The following is a 26,212-nucleotide window of genomic DNA, read 5'->3' as shown; positions in this document are numbered from 1 at the left end:
AGTAAGAGAGCCCAATGTAGTAACGTGTCAAAATTTTATTATTTTAGCGTCCAAATTGCGAATAAAATAAAATTTAAAATGGATTGTTCGAAATTTTTGGATCGCTCTAAAATGAGAATGTCTAAAAATTTTTTCTTTTGTTCTAAAGTTTTGTAATTTAGCAGTTGGAATAATAGTACAGAATGCAGAAACGTCTCAGCATTTTATTGTTTTTGAGCTAAAATTGTCAGAGAAATGAAATTTAAAACAAAATTAGACTCCAGTGTGCAGTAAAGTTTCCAAATTTTATTGTTTTAGCTAAGCTAGTTAGGTGTCAAAATTTGATTAGTGTAGCGTCAAAACTGCGAAAGAAATAGAATGTTATTGGGAGCAGCTCCTAACATAATTGAAAATCTCTTAATTAGATAATTTAGGAATTTTGATTTTTTCAGAATTTGGTATTTCTAACCTTTGCTGTAATTAAAGACGTGTCAAAAAAATTACCAACTAATCAGGTTCACTAACCTATAAAATTGTAGTGATTTTTGTACAAAAAAAATTGAATTAGGAGGACTAATGCGTAAAACCAATCATCTTGACACTGATGCTTACAAATTACCTTACGAACGGAATGAAAATAGAATTTAGTTTATCCAATTAGTGTCAAAGTGATTAAACGCATAGGCGGTAATTAATGTAAAAGAATTACTATAAATCAAAATTTTAATAGTTTGATTAGTGTGTTTTAATTATGTCAATGTATTTATTTAGCAATCAAAACTAGACATTGCGAAGTGTCTAGATTTTAGAAATAATGTCGTCGAGTGTATATATTTTCCACACCGGTGGCGCTCAAATCCGAATAAACCCACAATTAGTCACCAAATGTCGAAAAAAGCCAATTAGGCGTTTTATTGAGACATGCTCTTACCCGTCTTAAGTGGAAGCGAGATAAAGTCGGTGTGTGGTGTATTTTTTAGTGGAAAAGCTCTTAGTGGTCCGAAATCGGGTACTAGAAGTGTCTAATAAGATTACGATAGTCGCGTGCCTCCTTATCAAATCCAGTCTGGCCACCACAAAGCTGGAGGAACAGAGACGGTTTCTTGAGATACAGTTAGTAGTCGTGTGCGACGAAGACGAATCGACACTTTTAGAGAGTTAGCACGTCATTTTTACAACTGAAACAAAGGGATAAAACTTCTGATTTATGCGTTACATTAACATAAAATGATTTTTTCGAGGAGATTGGCTCCAGCCAATAACGCTAATCAGTTATTTGCTGGCTTTCGGTTTTATGCTTTTAAAATTTTATTGCTTTATTTTGTTTAGATAAATTCATAATTTAATCCTTTTCGGTCGTTATCGCGTCTCCAGGTGTTTCAACGCGCGCTGATTTATTGCCGATTTTTAATTAAAAATTTTCCGATGCAGAATATCAATTAAAAGTGTCGCGGAACGAATGACACGATTATAACATTTAAAAGTAATAATCGAAACACAATGCGAATTCAATGGTGCGTCACTTTTTGACAAAACATTCTCTAATTAAACAGTTTTTCTGTATGCGTTCCGCCTGGAATCGCCACAAGTTCATTACCGATCAAAGTCAACCATGAACCGGCTTCACTTGTTTTTTTCAAACATTATTTACTTAAGTACTCGTTGACAATGCCTCGTTACATTTGAAGCAAATCGAATTTCACCGCTAAGACAATCAATTTTTGACGCGACAAATCAATGAACTAAATCAACATTGCCGTTTTTCGGGGAACGACCGCCCCCGATGTCAGACCTAGATTTTTTGCAGGATTGATACACTTTTCTTGACTTGTGCTTTCAAAAACGTAAAAACTTGCTCGGATTGTACACGATTGATTTGCTTTGCTCAAAACGTTACAAAATCAATTAGGTGGAGGACTGTTTTTAGCCTGGTATTGTTATGAATCAAAATATTTCCAAGTCAAGCAGAAACCGAAGAAGACACAATGGCTCCAAAAAACAAGAATTAAAGTCAAATCAATTCAAATATCAAATTTTGAGGACTTGAAATCTGAAATATTAGAAGAATTCGAATCAACAAGAAACAACCAGAAAAGTAAAAATTTCCCGAAATTTTTAGTTTGACAGCGTCTAATTTCTTGACAGAAACAAAAGACTGTATCTTCAATCAAAAACATGACTTGAAATTTCGACGCCAACTAAGAATGATGTTTTTTATCGCACCGTGTTTCAAAAAGATTTTCATCTAGTCGCCTGATTATCCGTACAAATTAACAAATGCCGCTTGACAAAGATAATGTTTAGAACGTTGGTTACATAACCTCAAAATACCTTTCAAAAATGATTAAGTAATTTTGACGTTTGACAAGTGACACAAGACAGAAGACAGAAGTTCAAAGTGATAGGACTAGTTCAAACACAGTACAATGCGAGCGGCACAAACGGAATTATATTCCAAAAGCAACTTGATGAAAATCATTTTGAAACACGGTGTATTTAGGTATACCTAAAAGAATCTAAAAAGACTTTCATTTACAAATGATTATGAGTCAGTTATAATTATTATTTAATTGAAGAACTGGAAAATTTAATATTTCTTAAATTTTTTTATTACTCTAAAAGCTAGAATTTTATTTTTGAATTTCATGTCGTGTTGTTTCTTTTTTCTTATTTCGTGTCTTCATTGCAACCTTCCCACAGGTACCAGCCGTTTTACACGTAAAAACATCTGTAGTAGGGTCATGTTTACCTCCCCGAGTAATAAAACTCGCATCAAATAAAACCCGAAATAAATTTGATCGTGATGCGATTGACTTAATAGCACATAAAAAAACATCTAGTGGGCGCCATGATTCCCACCTGCGTTTTCATATACACATAATCAAGTCCAACAAACGATCCAATCCCGGCAATTTGTCGAAACGAAAAATGTTTTTTAATTCGAGAGTGGATTCGAAGTTAGATAAACGCCGCACTTAAGGGATATTAGAGTAGATTAGACTAATGTATAGTGTGGCCAGATAGAACCGCTCATTACGTGTAGTTTAACCAATCAAAAGTCGATCTCGATGCTCACGTACCAACCATTTCTTTATCCGTAAAGAAAAAATTACTCCGCGAGATTCTTTATTACGGGTGTCGGTAAATATGGGCAGGGGCGAACTGAGCCCATTTAGAGAATCGTGAGTTGATGATTGTTTTACGTTTCAAAATATTTAAATTGGTTGAAGAAAAAAAACGAACTGGAATTCAAAGCTGTCACTGGTAAAAATTAGCGCCCATTAAAGCTCGTTTAAAATGTTCGCATGACGGATGATAATAGGATTAAAAAATTAAATTTTGACTCGAGCGTCAATAAATTTCCCTAAAAAGTGGTCATAAAAATCGGCACAACAAACCGAAAAAGTGCCCCGAGCCCCGTTGAACCCACCTTAAAACACCCATAAACTTGGATAAGTTATTATCACTATATTTTCATTTGTGACAAAAGCAGAAAATAAAAACTCGTAAAAACGGCCATAAAAATCATCATCGTATTATCGTTAAATGATTTCGTTTGGTATGCGCGATAATATAGAGAGTGGTCCGGAACTGCGCGTCTCCATTTCTCAAATCGAATTAAGAAGAATTTATGGTAATTATGATCTGCGGTTTTGGCTAATGCACTAATCCGTGGATCACGATAATGGGACACGAATAATCAATAAACCGAAATAAAACAACAAACGTTGTGGATTTACGGTTTTATAAATCTCGTACAGTATTAATAATGTCAATTAAACGAAAACGTGTCGAATAACGGCGAATAATTCCATTAAAGACGCATCTAGAGACTTTTTAGCCGAATTGTGATGACGCTTTGTGCGATTATGAGCCCACACTTCCGCCATTTTTAATGGCGGTATAATCGTGGGAGCGCATTTCTGTGTGTGTAATCTCCATGGTTTTTAATCGGATCTAAATCAAATCTTTGCATGTCGAAGGAAAATGCAGCGGAACTACAGAAATAAGTTTTTCGGGCCAAACTCGATGGGTTGTATGCGTTTTTGGGCGGTTAAGTACCTATGGAAAACGGGGAAATATAATAAAATTAACAATGTCTGGTCGACATAGCATGCAGCACGCGAGGCCCACAACCGTCAGCTTGTTTAAAACTTAATAAAATTTGTACTTTCTCTATTGGAGGAAGAGGGATATTATCGATTTAATGGCTTTATAAAACTAAAAATAAAGTCGCACTTAATCTGGGAATTTCCTATTTTATGAGCGCTATTAGTGTTATCTTTGGTGTATAGTTGCGACTTCTACCGGTGCTAAATTATAAATATGTAGATCTGGAATAAAAGCCTAAGTATGCGAGATAATGACACGGAAAAGGTTTCAATTTCTGTCGTAAATGGAACGGAATTAAATTTTCGTTTCAACGGCTAAAAATCAATGACTGGATGCTTAGGTTAACAAGCTAATAGATAAAACGACCAAAACTGTATTGTATTTACAGCAGATCGTAAATCTTAATTTATGAGCCTATTTGACGCTGCTAACGACACTGTTTCTGACCCACATTTTAAGTACTTTATGGCCTTAGGGCCTTGTAAAAGCTGTAGTTCAATAAGGTATTAAAGGATCGTCACAGAATGGATAATTAACAATTTCTAAGGAAATAAGCGCAAAATTAAAAGGTGTTAAAATTATATAGCTCAAAATCTAAAAGGGAAAACCTTTTTTTCTGTTTTGAAAAACCAAGCAAGTATTCAAGTTGGCAAAACTGACTTCTCATTCCAGCACGGTTTTTGGTGTGAAAATGAAAGTTACAAAAAATCGTTTAAAAATGAAGCTTGTTCTAGTATAAGTTTGAAGATTTAATGCCATAACATAGAAAAGAATTTTCCAAATTTGTTTTAGTCTTGACCCGAGCAAAACTATCAATCACTTTTCAAACTGCCGATTACGGCCCTGCTCCGCTCCAACCAACCCATAATTCTCTCCTTACTGAATTTCGTGATTCCTTGTCACAACTGTTCACCTTTGCCATCACGTGTAAAAAATCATCGAGCGAACTGGGAAAAATGTTCCAATCTGATAACCCAAGGGTTATTTACAATCCACCCCTTTATAAAGCCATAAATCGCCCCCGATCTTGTCTTAATTAAACCGAATCGGAACGAGACTTTCAATTTTTTTCTGTGCTTATTAATTATTCTTGAGGGTTGAAAATTAATTTAACTTGATTGTAGAAAAGTTTAATTGAAATATGTTAAAGAAGGCGCCACGAGTGGACGAGCTCTGAGAATTTATGTAAATTTATTCAGAGTCGTTATGGGCAACCATTTGTTTTGGGCAAGAAATTACCGTCTGACATTATTTAGGTCTTTTGATTAATTTATTTTTTTATGTGGATATGGTGATAACCTTTTGAAATATTAATTTTTATTAATGGACTTAAGGAGCGGTCTAAGTGGATTATTTGGGACGGTTCCAGGAAATTTCACGAGTGGTTTTAAGTTTTAATGGTCACAAATCCACACCGTCATTTTTACGAATTTTGGGTCTTGTAATATCGCAACAAACTGCAATCTTCTCCAACAAAAACTCTGCACCATCACCGGCTAACAACCTTTCGAGGTTACTAATCATAATTGCCGAGTAACGACATCACCATTACATCTCTAAACTTGTTGTAATCGTCTGCATTAACACAATAACCTCATCTGTCAAGCATCGATATTGTCGATGACCACAATCAATCATTATTTATGAAATTGCCGACAAGCATCCGTCGACTACCATATTGAGCGTAAAGTAATTAATCAAAAACTCAACGTTTCGAAATCGTAAGCGCACAAATGACAACAGAAATTGGCCAATTAGATCGGACATCGAAAGCTCGCTCTTTTTTTTCCTGGGTGATCCGACACGGGGTGGTCTTTCATTAAATCCGGGCGCCGCTTGAAGAGAATCTGCGGTTTCTTTCACTATTAAATGACAATAATGTATCGTTGGGACATCCGGTATAGAGGATGACATATCCATCACTGAGTTAAGTATAGGCTACTTCTTTCTGACGTTTGTGTTGACGCGAACGTGGGAAAATGCTGAAAGTCATTGCAGGAGCAGTTTCTAATTGGAAAGAAGAGAACAAGAAGAACTTGCTCTATTTGAAAAAATCTATTTCAAACAACTTTTTGTCTTTTGCGGTGACAAATAATTACTTTAATGACTTCATTTAACAAAACTAAAGGGAAACTAAATATTTATGACGCCACAAATGTTTAACACCCCGATTATCCTTACCACTCTGAAGAGTTCCATTTTCACTGAAAATCAAGATTGTTAGTTTGATCACTTAATATTAGATAAGTTACGTGGAAAAATAAGAGTAAATTAAAATCCGGAATCTGGTTTATGTCCGTAATAAAAAATTGTTGCATTGAATAAAATGATTTCTAATACATAAACGTAATATAACCTAATTATGTAGATTGTAAAATGTGTAATTAAGCCTTGAACATTGTTAAGACTACGAACACATATGGCAGTTCCTTGCCTCACTACACGTGATAACATTTATGATCCATAAAGCAAGATACTTGTAAGTACATTACATTCCGGTGTAAATTACTAGTTATTCAGAGGTGTAGTACATTAATATTATATTCATCGTGAAAATCTCTTCCACTAGCATAGAGAATGTAAGTTGAGAGATTTTTTTTATAAAACTTGAAGGAAAGACCAGTGACCACTCACCAATTAAATTTAAAGAAATCAATTAGCTTCCAAACAATCTCAACAATGAGACAAATCCAGCAATTACCAAGACGTCCAGTTAAATGCACAAAAACAGGCTGAGAAACCTTTCATATTAACTAAAAACAAACTAAATTAACGATTAGTAAAAAAAAAAGATGTTTGTGCGCCTCCGTTATTTTTCATGGCATTTGTGATACTCATTTGCGGCAAGAAAATCACCTTTTGAATGTCTCAAAAGTGACATTTCGAATAGTTGGTTTTATTTTACAAGTTGGTATCGCTGCATAAATGTCAATTGTGTCAATTTGTGTGCAGATTAGGAGGCCAATAACCTTCGAAAATAATAAAGGTAAATTAATTAAGTAGAGATTCCACAAAAATTTGCTGAAACAATTTGAATTTACATTAATCTGCAATCGTTTGATTTGAATGGGGTGCTACCAACCTATTTCCCAGCTGATGAAATTCCCCTAAATGAGGGAATGACGTTTCAAATTCAAACCAAAAGTCAAAACAAATAACTATTAATAATTGTCGGCGCACAAAATTTCGTCTTTGACACGGCTAGAAAATGTTTTGGAAATGCTCGGATTTCAATACTTTCCTTGCATTTCCAAAAGACCATTTTCTAGCCTAGTCAAACAAATAACTATTTATGATGCCATTCCAAAGACCGGCTTTAGATCTTGTGGAGCGAAACTAGGGTATGTATTGATGAGCACAAATTGGAGAATCTGAAAATTGTTTATTTATAAGTAGTTCGTCTATTGCGAGCTTTTTGGAAATTTAACTTGGGGAAGCTTTTCTTTAAGAGTTGTTGAAAATAAGTTTTTTTAAACATGCAACATACAGTAAAAATGACAAATATTGGAAACAAAAAAGAAGCTTTTATACTGACAAAAATGTAAGAAATAAAGTTAGAATATGTAAAAATAAAAATATGTACAGGAAACCAAAAATAAATAATAAATAAAGTAGAAAATAGCGGCTTGGAGATAGTCAGAAGTGTTAGAAAGGATGATACACTATTCCAGATTTCTAATTCCAAAAAACCCTAGCAAGAGGGTGTAATGAAAAAATGGAAAAGGAAAAAATATGAAATAGTAATTGCAGGAATAAAAATAAACTAACATACAAAAAGAGTAAAAACATAACATCTAGGCAAATCTTCAACAGCAGGAAGTCATGTATAAAAGAAGCTAATACAAAAACCCAACAAGACCTGAGGCAGCGAAAAGGAAATTTTAACTTAAACTTCAAAAGAAGCGTGACAAGAAAAAGTACGAAAATTAGTATGTCTACATATTTTAAAAAAAAGTTGCAGAATGGCCTTATATTTCATCACGAGATCGAAACTCGAACAAGAGTGCTGGATTTGACCTTTGCAGCGAATTTTGGATACAATTTTATATATGTATTCAGCTTTTATTTTGATTTTTTTTAAATTAGACAAAATAACGTCATTCTAGTGCCGTAATATAAAAAAAAATATGCCAAGTTTGTTTTGGTCTTCACAAGTAAAAGGAAAAAAAGAAATGTTACGAAATTGTGTTCTGAGGGTATCTGCAGAAGAATAATAAAATACCTATGAAAAGAAGAACAATATTGAAGACAGCAAAAAATAATGTGGTTGGAACTACAAAACTATTAGAAATGAAACAAAAGCTTAGGTCCGAAAAAAACTCTGAACTGACCAAAGAGAAGTTAAAAGTAAGGAATAAATATTCTGAACAAGTACAGACAAACATAGAAGTTGTAGAAGTTTGACAAATATGACAAAAATGGGCTCAAACAAAAGAATTGATAATTTGAGAAAATAAATTTCAATTTTTATTTCTGTACTTATGTCCGACGACGCCATCATCTGTCGACATTCCTTAAACAATCGGTCTAACAAATTATAAGAATGCTAAGTGGTTCTTTATCTGGTGGCTTGTTTGACAAACTGTAGTATTTTAAAATTTAAAAATTCAATAATAAATAACAAATAATGTCTATTTTCAAAATTTACCGACACAGGTGTTAAAAAGCGTTCGTCGCGAATGTAAATTTTATAGTTTCCAATTGGTGAAATGAAAACGTCCACTATTTCTAAAGGTACATTATTTATAATGTAGCCTCACGGGTCGTTCCCCCGCCTCAAACTCATAGATCTTCATTTATCGCTGTCCGTTTCGTCCCTTGTTTTTACGGCTCTTATTAATATGAAATTTTATTACGTAAGTCTTATAAACTGTACGTCCTGACGTTTCAATCTGGATTCATATTCAGTCACAAGCTGTTTTGTCGGCCTTATTTCACCCATCTTATGTGAAACGAGCCGTATTTAACGATATCTGCCGGCACTAACGCCATGTTTACTTATATGGGCCCCCGCGGCTGGAAATATTTTATATCTTCGAGACGTGCTCACTTTATGTCAATCTTTTAGCCATTATCGATGTGAAATTGTTGCTATGTATGCTAAGGACGTTGTGTAAGATTGTAAGAATGTTCGCAGGAGGAGAGGTCCGTTTTATTGAGTCGGGGTGCATGTTCATTGATGGTTCGATTGACCTCTAAATGTTGCAGGAATTTAACTGCTTGTCGGGAAAGGATGCTTAATTTTCCTTGATTTTGCTAATTTGTTCATTAGTGTAGTGATTATAGTAAATATAGGATTTGATTAGCGGATTTTTTCGTGGCGATGGGAATATGATGGTGCCGGGGCCTTTTACAGTAATTACACTCGTTTCATCCTCTCTTCAAGGAATCAGTTTCATTACCATAAAATAGATTTTCTTTGAAAACGGAAAGAGACACATTTAACTATACGTCATTTTCCTACAGAGAATTTACCGATTTCAAAGGAGCAATTTTATAGAACAGCAGGATTTCAAACTTGTAATGTGGATATCTGTCAATTTTAGTTAATATATGGCTCTACAAGCAACTGTCAAATTTGACAGTTTTTGGTTCACATTTCGTAGGAAAAAAACTTGCAGGAAAAATAAGGTTTAATAAAATAATTCTTTTTGATTCCCAAACTGCCCTTAGTTCCATCTATCAATAAAATGATTTCATATGTTGCTGAATCTGCGGATATTGCAAACAAGCACCTGCATGCAGTTCGGTGGATATTCAAAAAAATTACAGCGATATTTGTGTTTTTCCTTGGTTTGATCTAAGGTAAGGCATTTTTTAATCAAATGTATTTACCTTTCAAATTAAAATTTCAAAATGACACTTGTGGTGTTTTAAAGGATTAACATTAAACTTGCAATTTTTTGTAGATTCACTTGCAACATAACATGTTGTAAATTTATGGATTATATTCTTTGTTCTTATAGCACTTGGGGTAAAACGATCACTTAGGTACTGGGTAAAACGATCCCGGGAACATTTTACCTCAAATATAAATAATTGTATGATATTTGACAAAAAACAGTGATAAAAAACAAAAGCGAGAGAAAGAATCTTTTCAGAATGTATTTTTGTTGTAAAAAATGTATTTACTTTTCAAAAGAAGAGGATTGGATTAGACGCAGTGTGTGCCAAAAATGGGCTCATGATCAGTCTGCAAGAGTAGACGAAGAGAAAAATATATTCACTTGTAATTTCTGTTTGGTGGAATTAAAAACTTCTAAAATCGGAAAAACTTTTTGTTTTTACAAAAAAAAAATGTAATTCTGTTAATGTTTATTTATGTCTTCAATAAGAGTTTCTATTTTGTTGTTACTTCTTGTTATTTAAGTTTACTTTGTTTTTATCTTAATGCTTAAATATATTCACTGTTTCCACTAACTTTTGCTTAACTTAATTTTTTTTGAAAATAACACACATCCATACGAGGGAAACGAATTATTTTATCAAAACCGACGGATCATTTTACTTCTAGTCCATGGGTAAAATAATCCTTCTGGAGTCTTTCTCTTAATTCTTATTTTAATGAAAATGGTGAAAAATTTCGGATGCATTTTTAGGCGGATTTGTAGTACATTAGTTGTCAAAGCTTCTGCATAAGTGGTAGATTTATCAACATAAAAGTTTTGTAGCTAGGGTACTAAAGACCTTAGAGAGATTATTATACCCCGGTCTCCTCTACAAACTATCATAATTTCTTTATTTAAACAGTCCGTTCTAAGATAGTACGGTACAAATTGATTAGCAATATAAAACTACGCAACAATGAGAAACAGAAGTGCATGTCATTAGGATCCTCAGCATTTATGCCTATGCTATTGAAAGTCCGTTCTTTTGGTGTGTGCCCCAGGTCTAACAATGGTCCCCGTGATCTCTTTTTGCAGTATCAATGATTCACGGTGCAAAAACTCCATATTAAATAATCATCTCATCAAGAAAACGTGTGTAAATAACGTCTGAAAGTTGGCATCGTAACCGGAGCATTTCAAGCGAACAAAAAACCTCCTTAATGTATCTCGCCTTTTGGTAATTTTTTTCGTCCGTTGACCAAACTCGTACATGAGAGGATGAAAGGATAATTAGGCAGACCAATGGAGCCCGTGCAGGTAATTTTAAAGATAAATCATATGCATCGCGTTCAAATGAAAAAGCGTCGACCGCAACGGAGCGAGCATCGAACAAAAACACACCTGAGAGGATAAGTACAATAGCGAATGGAAGAAACAAGAAAAAAACACGTAAACGTTATCCATACCCGGCGTAATTTCTTCGTGTTCAATCAATCTAGTCAGTAATAAGAAGAAATATTCCGAGTAACGCGTGCGCAATGTGGTTTCACGAAAAAACCACTAACTACGAGCCTGTGTCATTTTTGTGGCGGACCAGGTGATGAATCTGGACGGATTGCTGGTCAACAAGGTGAAGGTTGAAGATGGGATGATGTTATCACTTAAGTTGTGTGCACAACCTGTTTACATATTAGATTTCTGTTATTGATGACTGATACGTGAAATGGATTATGGCGGGCGAAGATCGAATGGATTTTGGGAATGAAAACTTCGTTTAACAAAGGAACAAAAAGCGCCAAGTCATTCGGGACGGATTCAAAGAAAACACTATCAAATTTAATAGTTTGTTTTTGTACGGTGTACTGTAATTTATGACTTCAGATGAAAAGAAAAAAGTTTTTAAATACGAGATTCTACTCGTTCCATTCCAGAAGAAATATTCGCGGTACAGATAGACCACTTTTCTTACTGAAATACAAACGTGTTTAACTTTCGGAAATGTTCACGTAAACGTGTAAAACGACAAAAAATAATTTTTAAAATAAATTAAATATAAATACATACCGGGTGTTCCACGGATGGCTTCACATTGAAGAAATAACAAGAAAATTTGATTTTTTCCTGTTCTTAGGATACTTCCGATAAAGTTCGATTAAAGGTGATTTGTGCTTTAGCAAATTCGCAGCTGAGACCTCTCTTCAATATCAAAGACCTGAAATTTCAAACTTCCCGCTCGAAATTTCGTCGGTGCTGAGAATTGATGAGTTATCATTGCTTTAAACGGGCATATTTCCAGATAAGTAATGTAAATTCTGACACAAAGCGATGACTCGAATTAAAATTTCACACAATTTGCTCTGAACCGGATTTTATTTGGAGGTTTAGGAGAACAGGAAAAAATAAAATTCAAATTATCATGTTATTTCCCAATGTTCCCGGAACACTCGGTACATAAATTGAATACCACAAAGTTTCCCAGTATTTAATGGACTGATAATTCAATCTTATTTCAGAACGATGTTATTATAAAACTGTTTTATGATGATAAATTATTATCAGACGGAATGTGTTTTTCATCTGTAAGAAACAAATTGGAGTGTAGTCTAGACATTATTTCATTCTGACTTGTTTAAAAATTGAAATTTATGAAATTTTTTAATTAAGTTTGTAAGAAGTATGTATGTAATAATGAAATAAGTAAAAGTTGCTTTACATTTCATGGCAATTAAATGATTTTGACGTTTAAAACTGTAGAACCGTGAATTTTATGTGATATTTTTTATTTTTTCTATTTTAATTCTTCTTTATTCATATGTATCTCAGCTGTTTCGCTGAGAATTTCATTTTTTTTTCTTGCTCATTTGAATCTTCAAATAAAATTTGGCTAATGAAGGATTTTGCTTTAAGAGGTTTTTAATTGATAAGCCTTTTTTTAGATACTATAATTATATTATTGCATTATTTAAAAAATCGAATAAAAAAAAGAAAATCTCTAACTTTCTACTCCAAATTTCGAAGTTGGTATATTTAAAAATTGAATAACTGCTACAGCTTTGCCCCAACTAATCTTACTTTTTAAAGTTACCTGTATAAGAAGTGCCAAAAGTAAAAACAGAGCGTCACCTACACAATTTTCAAAATTTCTAGCCGGAAATTTAAAACTTATTTTTTTGAATTCCGTTTTTTACTAATGACATACCTAATAATATTGAAAATAGCTATAATATTAAAAAAAATTTAGATTTTAATCCACCAGTAACAGGATTTAATTTTTTATTCCTTGTGTCGAAATTAAATAAATCACCAGGATGACATTGGACTTATCTATTGGGTTGATTTTTTATAATTTGATTTTTCCTTATTAACCAAAAATAAAAACTGCAAAATTTAAACTTTCTAAATGCGACAATAGTTATTTGAAACTTATTTTACTAATATAAAAAATCCCTACATAGACGTTCTGCATGAACGGCGACAAAAACTTTTCTCTTCACAATAAAACATTGACAATTAGTAGTGACAAGCAGTCAACTCTTCATAAAAATCCTGAAAAAAGGAAATAAACTTAAGTTTGTATTAATTTTTAAAAAGTCGTTGATAATTCCACCGACATTGTGGCAAGAATACTCGTAAACTAATTTACCCTTAATTACACACTACCCGTATGTATCCTGATCGCTAATAAGAGGTTTCTGTTTAATGATACCAACGTGTTTAACTTAACACTAACTTTTTGCACTCAACTAGAAACAGTTAATTAGATAAAACAATATAATTAAGGCTATCTTTGAACCCGCATCTTGTTACTTTTCCATCGTGCGAACGATCCATCTTTTCCCAATTCGAATTCTCGGTAAACAAAAGGCGAGTTTTGTGTTAAATTCGTTCCATTGACTCAAGAATATGTATTTTTCACGGCCTATTGTAAATTCTTGTGAGGAATAATCCGGAGCGAAAAAAGGTAAAGTCATGCTAATGCTATTAGGCCCCTTATTACGACATAATACCACTATATTGTTTATCAACAAAGCAGACCACGATACGGGGTGGGGGATTATTATTAACCTTTTGTAACACAACAATGGAATTTCTCGTTTAATGCGTTTCGACGTTTCACAATTCCATGCCCATATTTACCTTTCTACGCTCTATAACTAATTTGATGGTTAGGTTAATCGTAATCGGGATGTGGTTTTTCAGGCAAATATTCTAAAGGGTTAATGTTATGATTTAATCGACGATAGTTGAACAAATCAAACATTTATCTCTCTTGTTATGACAGTAATGGGACGATTTCAAAGCATTATTAATGGAAGACGGTAATGAGATGATGAAATTTTTTTTACGCTACATTACGACTCATTATTGCGTTTATCGGCCTTTCTATCGCATTACAAAAATTTTATTATGATTATACCCTTATGGGAAATTAAATAATAATTAGAGGAGGTATACACAACGGCGTGCATGTGGGACCGTTTTCACGCACAATCACTACCGAAAGATGCTTGTTTTTAAAGAAAATGCCTTAAATTTTTTGACTAAAATCAGCTATTCGTAACCCAATGGCGAGCGAAGCGAGCCAGTATCTAATCGTTTCTCATACATGACCACTGGAAATGAAATAAAAATTCGAAAACAAATAAAATTAAAGAACAATTTATTTATAAGTTTTGGCGTCTATTTTATTGAAGCCGCCTGTTTCGCATTTCCAGTTCTTTTTGCCTTTCCATTAAAATAATTACCAGCTCATTAAGAGTTTCCATCGTCTGTCCGGTTGGTCGTAAAATTTCATTAGTAACCCCTCCACCGCCATTAGTATCATCGTCCATAACTTTATTTGTACGCAATATGGATTTATTTCGTCGACAATGAAATCTAATGATGTTAATATAATACCTATTAGATTGTGTTGTAACATGGCGCGGTCATTTGTTAACATAGTGGATGAAGACCACCGCAAGATCTTATCAAAGAACGGTCGACACGAAAATCGCTCGTTACTAACTGCCACCAAGAGGGTCGGATAAATTTTGTAATTAAATAAACCAGGCGCTGAAGGTACACGACATAAAATACTGCTATTGTCGTCGCTTTTTTTAATTTAGTATTTTGGACTCAGATTTATTAGGGTTTTATGCACAACCGGAAACTTTATTACCTTTATACTTGCAAGTAATGACGGTAATGTAATTTTTTATTATGAATTGGCGAAGTAATGGAACAAATTGTTCCAATTTTTATTCGCCGCGACATAATAGGACTGAATGGCTGAATAGAAATTGCTAGAAAAATTAATTTTTGGAATTAATTAAAAACGTCGGGAAAAATTACCGGAGAATTTTTTAAGAAATGATAAATTACGTGAAATGGGGTCAGGTAACAAAGGGCGGTGAATACAAAATGAGGTTTTAGGTCGAAAGTGCAATAAATCCGTTCCTATTTCTCTTGTTTAATTAACAATACATATTTCATTTCTATTGAGGAAAAATTCCTCTCAAACTACAATGATGTCCTAATTAATAAATTTCACGGTTGTTGTCTCATGGTATTGGACAGAGGCTACCTGAGAGTCATTGTGGCTAGAATTCGATGGTACAATTTTCATCTGAAAAGCCTCCCAGTGGGAGCCAAATGAAAACAAACTCTACTTAGCAGCTACCGTTTCAACCCATCTAAACAACCATTAGTATATTTATTTACAGATAATAAACCTGATACGTTATTTATTTTCTCCAAATCTCATTATCCAGAAAATTAAATTTAGTCCGTTCCAAAAAAGCAATTATCTTCATTTACATTTAGAAGCCTCCATGGATGATGGTCGAGATCTAATCTCGCTAAAAAAATCAGTTGAGCCGATGAGTCTTAGATAAATGTTTTTTTTCATTCTTGTATTACTTTCTCCGAATTTGTCCACCGGAAAACGCGATGAAGTCGTTTTGTTAACGCCTTTCTTAATTACTTTTTTTCGATAATGAAATTTTCTTCGTCCAGTGTTTTACTCAATTTACTTTTTGCTCCCTCAAACGGTTAATGCAGTCTTTTTCTTGTACCACTATTGAATTAAATAGATTTCTTGGGGGGAAAAAAGCGGATGTCGGTAGCACGTACTGTCCGCTTCATTTCACATTAAAAATCGGTTTTATAAACAGAATTATATCTAAATTAGTCATGGATTAGAAGATGGACTTTTGTTAAAAAACTTTTGTTGTTCTTATTAATTTTTGAGCTAATTATTCGCATGAAAATGGGCGAATTTTACGGTCTGGCTCTTAGGTTTTAGGGCGATCGTGTCGAACTAATTTGGTCTTGCGATTATTTAAATTACAACAAAGCGACAATTTAAACAAAATTATTTCTCACGTGCGGAAGAACACGACTAATTATTGTTTAAAATGTGTGTAATTAAACAAGAACAAAGAAATGTGTCGAACATTCACCTAAAAACAATTAAAAAGCCATGACGATTACCATCGGGGACACATCAGCGAATTTCATTTGCCGTTAATTAAACTTTGACGGATTTAAATTGTTGTAATAAGACGGTGCCTCAAAAGCAACGACGAGAATAATGCAATGTAATTAAACAACGTGTGAAAGTAATGGTTGTTTTTATAGCTATTTATTATTCAGATTTTAAACAATTCAACAAAATTATAATTGGAAGAAATGACAAGAAAAATGCTTCTCACTGTGACTAGGTAATATAAGAATATTTGAAATATGATGCAATTACATTTTAACATTTAGATAACTGTAAATTTATCACTGTTTTAATATTGATTGTAATTACTTATTCTCTTCAGCAAACAGTTATCTTGACATTTGCGGTTACGATTACCCAATGCTCTAAAATATAAATTGTTTTATTCTTAGATTTCTTAGTTTGATCCAGTTAAAAGTTTAAAATTTGATTCGTTATTGTCAACAGAATTGAATGTTTAGGTCACGACTTTTTTTATTCATCACATCTTGTTTCTTTACTTTAAATTGTTATTTCCTCTTCTCAAATAGTAGTTGTAAAGTTGGGGAATTTGGGTCAGTATTTCATTTGAAATCATTTTATTAGTGCTTAAGGTCTTGAATACAATACGGGATGTTCTAAAACTCGTATCCAACAAAAGAAGGGAAAGTGTCAGCAGCAACTATGAGTCAGAAATTTTGCCACATCCTGTAACTAATTTTCAGAGCTAAACCACAAAATCAAAATCAGAATCTTCAGATTAGTTGTGTAGTACAAAAAAATTTATTTACATTACTAATTTTGATGCTAAATTAAGAGATTATGATATTTTGGAATCAAATATTCTTAGTTGGTAGTTCACAAATTCTCAGATTCTAAGTTTCTCTAATTGAAGTTGCATGAGGCCTGAAAAGTATTTGATAATAATTTATCATAACAAATTGCATTTTTTTAATACTCATAATGAACAGAATGTTTCTAATTAGGTTAGGACTACTTTAATAATTCATATTAAAGGTCATTGCTAACATAACAATAAAACGAAGAAGGAGAAATAGAGACGGCATTATAAAACACAATAAGGTTCTTGAATTTTAATTGATCTGAATATAATTTTTAAGGTGTTTAAAGATTACGAATCTGCAGACAATTTTTAATTTTTTGTATATCTACAATAATAGGTACCCATTTCTAGAACAAGATTTAATGTCAAATATAACAGAGACATCACCAATTTAAAGTTCAGATTTTTCTTTGCTCAAAAATTTATTTTAGTATATTGCTACACGAGTGAGAAAATTGATAATTTTTACGAGATAAAAGTTTACGGAACGAGCCGAAGTCGTAGTTTATTGAGTGAAAACTTTTCAATTCTTACAAGTGACACACTATACTTTTTCTACTCAACCCATAGCGGTCACAACAAACAGCAGGAAACAGTGACATATCAATTTTCAACAATTTTTGATTGAATGATAGGTAGTGGAGAAGATGCTTTTCCTACATCGATGTGAAAATATTGATTTTTTTTTATCAGAAACTTAATAATAAGAAAATTTTTTCGACATATAAAAAAAAGGTACGTAAAATAAGAAAGATTTGGGAAAAACTTACATTTTATTATTGAATATTTTCAGTAAATAATGGATTAAATTCTTTTTCGCTTTTTTAAATAATAATAATTAATTGTAAAGTTGCTTTGAAATTTAAATAATGATAGCAACTTAACTGTCGTTTCTAAATGAACGAGATTATCTTCCAAAGAAAAATAAATTTTCATTAGATCTACCTACGTTATAAAACCTAGACCTACCTGCCTACCCATGTAATCTACCTACCTGTTAGGTCGTTATTTTCATCCAATATTTTAATCTGTTTTAGTAGCAAATTGATTGATTTTGATCACCAAGCACATTAACGTGCATTCTATGATCAAAAACAAGTGCTTCAGTGACTTCAAAATTACTTTATTCAAGCGGTTGGTCAAAAAATAATTTTTAAAATTTTATTACCACGACAAACCCAGCTAAATGAATTCGATCGTAAAAGAGACCAATAAATAAACAAATTAATTAGTCAAAATAGTTTATTTCATTATTTACGAGTAAATTTGAATAAACCTCCATAATTTGCATAAATATCTCGACATACCAAACCGTCCCATAAGAAAATCTCACAAAACAAACATTAACTAGTGATTCATACACTTATAACTAATGATTCATCTAGTCACTATATCTTTTTTATACCTGTAGGTTTATTACATTTAACTTTGCCGGTGTTTATTTTGCCTTCTTTTAATTACATCTATTTATCACATCCTGACATCCGACAATTTTCTAACGAGATTACATTACATAAACATATCCGCCAAACATTCAAATTCCCTTGTAATTTTACAATAAACTTAAGTCCCTCTAATTGGTGTGTTAATGCACAAAAAACAGTCAAATAATCGTCCCATCAGACAGACCCCACTAATAAATTTAAGCAATCAAGCAACCATCTGTAAAAAACAACCCATCCGCACCACCATAAAAATTCCAAATGCTTAATAATTTCGAAGCAATTAGGGAATGTATACAAATAATTAGCTACCAACCATATTAGTATTTTCATAATCAGCCGTTTCCATTATTTTAATAGTGACAACCGGCTCCGCCGGCTCCCCATGATTGGCTAAGAGCGCGCATATGGGGCGTGTCGTCGCTTCTCATTGGCTGCACTTGATTAAAACACTTTGGATACCTTCCCGCACCAAAGAGAGAACAGTTGCTTACAGGTAGTAGGCTTAGAGACACTGTCTATGTTCCGTGTTCTATTGTTCAGTTTTTGTTGATTTTTGTTGTTTTGTTTTATTTGTTTGTAAACTACGGCCCTGGGTGAGTTTTTATTTTTGTTTGGGTGTTGAACCATCAACGGCGCAAATGTGGGGGCGGGACAGCAACCGATCAAATATTGCAAAAATAAAAAAAATCCATATAGGTGGTAATAACTCGATCGGCAATATCGAACTGTGATTATTAATTGAGCTTGTTTAAACTTCACGTGAAATTTGCCGTCGGATTGGTCGTCGCGACTCGCCCAATAAGAGGACAATTACGGTGATAATTCCAGCAATGCCAAGTTTGTATCATGTGTTAATTAAACGGAAAGAGATAATGTGAAGCGGACAAGAGTTATTTTATGCCGTCATCGTTGCTGGAATCAAGAATCTGTTTTTTTTTGCGGCGTTGCGAGAATACATGGAATGAAATTATCGTTTTCATTCTTCGGATTGTTGAGTTTGAGGTTTTTTCTAAACGTTGTATTGTTAAGTGCTATTTAATTTTATTATTTTCAAGTCGTAAATGTTTGCGGTTATTCGAATAGGAACTGATGGCTTTTATTACATGAGAAAAACTTAATTAAAGAAAGTTTGTTTATGACTATTATATCTGTTTATTACTTGGATATAAACAAAGATGTTAATAAAATTGAAATAAAGATGTTGAAATTGCTCAACCATATAAAATGTGTACAGAAAGTAAAGATGACGGTATGCGGAAAAATTTGATGATCGTTTGGGAACAAGTAGCAGGTGATAACATGACTTTTGATAAGACTAACATAAACATAAATTTTAGTCATCGGTAGTATCAGTTTACATTAAATTTGAATTGAAAATTAGATACATTGAAGTGTTAATTGCTACTGTGTATGTGACAGCTGGTTTACTATAAATAATATTAGTTATGAATAGATAAATAGTTATAAAGTGCATCAAACCATAATATATCGTCCGTACGATTGGTCTGGATTAGAATTTACTAAGCTAAATACCTAGGTATCTATTTTATACTCCTAATTTATAAGGTAACTACCAACTGGACACAAAGTGACAAAATCATAAAAATAAAAAATTAAATTAGGTAAATACACAGTATTTTTTATTTTATGCTTCACACATTATGTTGTCGGTATGTCACTTCCCGGATATTGGAGACAACAAGCATTACCATTCATTACAATTTTAGTTTTTTTCTTAACTTTGATATTTTTACGATTGGTCAAATACTTTGATTATAAGATATTTTACTACCCTAAAACCTTAAAGACGTTATCGTTTTCAAAAAAATACCAAAATATACTTTATTAGAATTACAGCCCTCATTTACATATTTGTTTAGAGAACAGTCCATACCTGCTGTTGTCAAAATGTTGTTTGACAGACGGACTTCTTGATGTCCAACATTTTTTATAGACTAGGGTGTTTTTGTTTGCACACCTGCAATATTCTCTGTTGTGAAATAAAATCTGTTTGGAGAATGGATATTAAACTTGTGTATTTATTTGAACAGATATTCGATGCAATTATATGTACTTATTACACAGCCCCTTTTATGGATATATTTAATTAATTAATTAACGATACGGGAAGATAAATAAATTGTAATAAGCAGGTATAAAAGAAAAAAGAGAAATGTCAATTACAATAGAGGTGGCTAATAAACTAAAAACCTCTATATTTGCCACATGTTCTTTTTCTGTTTCTTGTATCGGTGGTTGGTAAACAGCTTTCATCAAAAATTAAGTAGACATCAAAATACGACATTATTAAAAAAAGACGCAAGCAGAATCCTGTCAACTCTGAAATGTCACCGTCGACTAAATGCCGTTGAAAAGTTGAATTTTCCCAGCTACAATTTGTACCAAAATTGACCCGAAAATGCCAAAGAATGATAATCTGTGTTAATGTTGACTGATATTTTTTACAATTAGAATTTCATTTTGTTTTCTCAGTTTAAAGAAATTGGTATATTTGTTAAAGATAAAGTAGCAACATTGTTATTTACTAATTTAATTTTAAATCGAAATCATGTACCTACTTAGGGATGAAGGTAAATCGGAAAATCTATTTCCACAAAAAATGTAATTTACAATTGGAAAGTTTAGAGGTCCAGAGGTTCATCTTTTCATTATTAATTTAATTTTATTCAGCATATCTTGCAACGAAAAACGCCTGCACTTAAGTACTCCAAAAGTGTAAATTTAAGTTGTTTTCTACACCTAGGCATGGATCTGGTGTTTTATTAAATTTCTATCTATCATTTTAAATGTCGTAGTTTAATTCAGACGCTGTCAGTAGGTAAGTGTGTCGGTTATTAAAATCGAGTTATTTTGCATTATTTATGATTTTTCGATTTTTCGCGGATTTTCTCTATTTGATCATAACGAGTTTTCAAAAAGTTTTCTGATGAGTGTAGGCAATGGGATGATTTTTCTGAGTCTGTATTAGGTTTAATTGTAAAACTTCAAACTTGTTAAATTAGATTAAATTTTTTGAAAGTTTAGACATTGACATTGAGTTTAACATTGTTGGTATGACTTAATTTCAGGCGGGAAAAATTGTACCACCCGTTAGATCTTATGATTTTGTTTTACCGATTTTTAACAATTTTAACAACCACTGCAATATAAATGAGGCTTTAAAATAATTTTGATGCAACTAGACGGAAAATTCATTCCAACACCCGTTATAGCTAACTAAGGCCAGCAAAAGTTAAGCGTCATTTCATGTTAAAATGTGTTTTTTCAAAACTTCAAATCCACTTTATTTAAAATTAAGGAATATTATTTACGAAATTTTTGTTTGTTTGAGTTTAGGCCCAGGTAGTAGAAATTTAATAAAAATAGATCAACATATTTTTCTTAATTCTGTAATAATATTAACGATACAAAAATCTATGCATACATTGTGTTTTCTTATTTATTACTAAAATAACGATTTGTTTAATTTTTAAAAACATTATCAATCGAAATAAAAAATTCAGGCGAAAGAAAACTGAATAGAATATCAACGGAACTAACAGCAGACTTAAAGCGAATTTTGGAATTATTATTCCCAGGTACATTTGAAATAAAATATACAAAAGTGATAAGCACTATCACAAGATGAATTTTGAACAACTAAATCATTTAAATCTCTGTAAATATTTTTAAACACGATTGTATAGTCATAAAATCTTTCATGGTACTTTTACTTAGATGTTTAGTTTTTATAAGATATAATACGGTACTTATACCTACCTAATTATTAAGTATAGGTATAATCCTAGCGTCAAGGAACATTTCACTTATGTGCCTATTTATCAATTATCACTGTCAATTAAAAAAGGCTTCATGTTTTGAAATTTCCGTAATACTATGTCCAAGCTTCAAGGTTTTTGAAATACCTGCACCTCAATGCATTCCCCTATGAAAAACTTGTTAATTAATAATAACTTTGTTGCAAACCAGTAGGCAACGTTATACACATGTGGCGTTACAAAAAAATTAATTAGGTACGTTGTTACTATTCAGCTGCTAGATTTCTTAAAAAAAATTGTATGTTTCTTTTCTTTCTTTTACTTATTCATTAGTTTAAATTACATACATTGATATTTTTGCAAAATCTGAAGCAATACATTTGCCAATTCCTCTCATTGAAAAAAATGAAAAAAAAATCAATTAATTTCTGAATTTTTTCGTTGTATTCATAGATCCACTACATTAAACATTAATTTGTTTGCTCAGCAACCCTTAGAACATCCACAGGTCCAACAATATGCTTTGAAAGCAAGAAATTCTTTTTTTCAAAAGTGCTAAATTCACCATTGAAATCCCTCAAAGTTTCATCAGCTCGTTACACATAGCCATAACCAGAATTTTGCGAATCACAGACTATCCACCTAAATTTCTTGTGTGACCTAAATTTTCTCACCTCGACAGCTGTCAAATTCAGGTAGTTAGTTAATGACTTGCCCATTTCTTGTTTTTACAGGAAAACGTAAGTATGTCGCTGGAAAATTTAGCACATGTCAGTACAGTCACTTACGGACCAGTTTATATAATTTGGGATGACTGGTGCATTCGTTTTTTCTGCATTCACTTAAAAAAGAATGTTTACATGTGTATGTTCAATTATACAATAATTGTTTCCAAGAAATTTGCCTCAGGGTTATTAGGTTATTATTCAGGTTTATTTATTTAATTATCTTTTTATTGCCTATAATTAATCATCAAGACCTGATTACCTCAACTAGCACATGTGGGTGACTTGGCTGCCTATTTTTTATAATGCTGTGGTCATGCTAAATCAATTTTTCTTCGTTTGAGACCAATTAAATTAAAAATTAAACTCTCATAAAAGGAAGATACAGAAATATAAAAGGAGAAGAGGCCTGGACGTTAACAAGTGTGTTGGAAGCTCTATACTAATCTGCATATTGAACCAGAGTAACCAACATAATAAATAAGTTCAAACGCTTTAAAAAAAACACTTTTCTCTTCGCTCCTCGTCGGAACTCCAATAGAAACCTCGACATGACGTCACATGAAAAGAATGTGTCCGCAGCCACTTCCTTGTTATCACCTGTGGCGCGTCGGTCGCCCGTCAGTCGCTCACTCTAGTCCTTTATCCAAAAAAACAATTAGCCAAGTCATAGCCACCTGATAATAGCTTGCTCCATTAACCGACTATAAACCAAGCCCGCGTTCTTCGTGTTTATTAGATCGTGTTTGTCATAACATACAAGGACGGCTCCATAACCACTACCCAAAAAAAAGACAAAAGATAATCGCGCGGCCGGCTGAGACAGATATTGTTCTCAGAAAGTCACGAGGCCGATAGCAGAAATTTTAATGGCGCGCGATATCGAGAGGTTTTGAGACTGCGAGCTTAATATAAACCATAAATAACATTCGTACGGTTCTGATTCCCGGAAATCGAAGCCTGCTGAGTTATAAAACACATTCGGGTGATGTCTGCTGTCAACACGATCAATCGGTAATGGATGAATCACTTTCTAGGAATAAATTGATGGGTGCTTGTGGGGTCTTGGAAGTGTGTCTATCGCCCGGAAAAAGCTGTTCCGGGGTAGTTCCGGGCGGTCGGCAGATAGAGCAGTACACTACACTGAACTCCAATTTTTATTGCGTTTCTTTCTTTCACTGAAAAAGTTAAAGCCATAAACGCACTAAAACTTTGAGTTTAGTATATCTTCAAAATTTTCAGTTAAAAACTTTACTAAAAATTGTGCTCACTAAGGTAAAGTAGTGTCCTTCAATAACAGCAAATTTTGTTACGCTGTGGATTAAAAAAACTACTTATATAGTGTTGCTGCAAGTATGAAGTTCAAATCAATTACATTCATTTAATATAGTTAATTGTATAGTTACTGAAAATTAACATGAATTATATTAAAATTATTATTATACCTAGTTATTATTTTAATAATGCTTGCACTTACTCATTCTAAGAAAATTAACTGATTTTTATTTTTACGTATTTATCCAGCGCATGACATAATAAAGTTGAAGAGAAAATTGGCTATTTTTAGTAAATAAGTTACACTTTTGGATAGATATTTATTTTACTTTAGGTATGTTGTTGGCTGCTCGTATCTATTGTTATTAACAATTTTGACATAAAAGTGTCTAGATTAGGTACCGCTAAACACTGTCATTACTTGTGTATCAAGGGCGACAAAAAGAATTCTTTGACTAGTCCGAGGAGGGCTTACAATTTGGTAATCTGTAGAAGTGGTAGAAAAAGTACCCTCGCCGATAATTAAGTGTTTGGCTGTATTAAGAGTGCTTTTGTCTTTTCAATGCCAGCTCGATAAAGACTCCATTAGTCAGGGCCGCCTTAGATTAGACTAAGTGCACTCGAGACGCCACTCTGGGGGGAAAACTAAAGTAAATTAAGGCAGATATCCATCTCAGATTGTTTATAATTCGAGGAAAAAACATAACAGAAATTTAATTTCTTGGATAATTAAAAGTTAATTTCACGGTTTGGTTGGCGTCGTGACAAGCGAAGAGCAAGCAGTTTGTTCAATTAAATCATTAAGTAAATGTGAATTTTCATGGTAGCCTGTGTACAAGGTCGAAAATTCGGAAGTAATTTGCCTAATTCCCCATTGTTCGTTTGACATTTGACATTAATACAGTCAAGCAACTGTGAACGACGTTTCGACGCCCACTTTTCCGATTTTTTTAAAGGTTACAAGTTGGCTGAGCGCAACGGACGGACGAGCGCGCTTTTCGAAAGGAGCCGGTTTGGTAATTAATCGGAGTGACTGGAACAAGCCTTACACATTAACAACTTGTTACAAGAGATAAAGGCTCGAGTCCGGGGGCGGCATTCCTTTTCGCTGTTACACCGAGTTAATACTGTATGCGTACAACCTTCAATTTTCGCGATGATGAGACGCCGGACGTGATGTGAGAAGAATTTTTAATGCTAATATTAATAACATCTAGATAAAGAAGCTTTCTCAAAAATATCTACTCCAACTTTCCCAGAAGAGACACAATAAATTTATGATGAGCGTTTTGTATTTTAACATTCTTTCAGCAATTCAAAAACGGAGCTAGAAATTATGATGTACTATCTCATAGATAGAATAACTGATTTGGATTGCAAATTTTTGGAATTTTGTTATACTTTTAGGCGCCTTATGACGTTAATTTTTGTTTTTTTTATTTGAAAAATTATCCATGAGCGAGTTTTGCAATGGTGTATTTGCATAAATTAATTAAACATTTCTACTATAAAAAAGAGTAATTAATTTTATTAGCGTCAGCTCCAGTACTTGTTTGCGTGCAATTAAAAAAAGATTCTTACTTTTACATAATCTAATTAAGCTTCAAACGACCGCAGAATCGCATCTACTTTTCGAATAAATTTTCCATTCGGAGAATCCTCTTCACTTTCGTTGAAATTCACGTGTGAATCTCAAGAATAATGTTTTATTTTTCTCGCACACTCAATTGCTCTCTAATTGTGCAATTTATCCCGCAA

At 32.8% G+C, this 26,212-nt stretch overlaps 1 protein-coding gene across 1 annotated transcript in view; it reads left to right on the top strand.

Annotated features, from left to right (window-relative positions):
• Nucleotides 1-26,212, top strand: part of LOC148174110 (homeobox protein aristaless-like) — a 54,763-nt gene that overhangs the window by 13,979 nt on the left and 14,572 nt on the right. The gene's annotated exons all lie outside the window — the stretch shown is intronic.

Source organism: Gnatocerus cornutus, chromosome 5 (genome assembly GCF_029298725.1).
Source record: "Gnatocerus cornutus isolate USDA-ARS CGAHR chromosome 5, icGnaCorn1.1, whole genome shotgun sequence".
NCBI lineage: Eukaryota > Metazoa > Arthropoda > Insecta > Coleoptera > Tenebrionidae > Gnatocerus > Gnatocerus cornutus.
The sequence above is the reverse complement of the archived record's forward strand: the minus strand, read 5'-3'. Positions and strand labels throughout refer to the sequence as shown.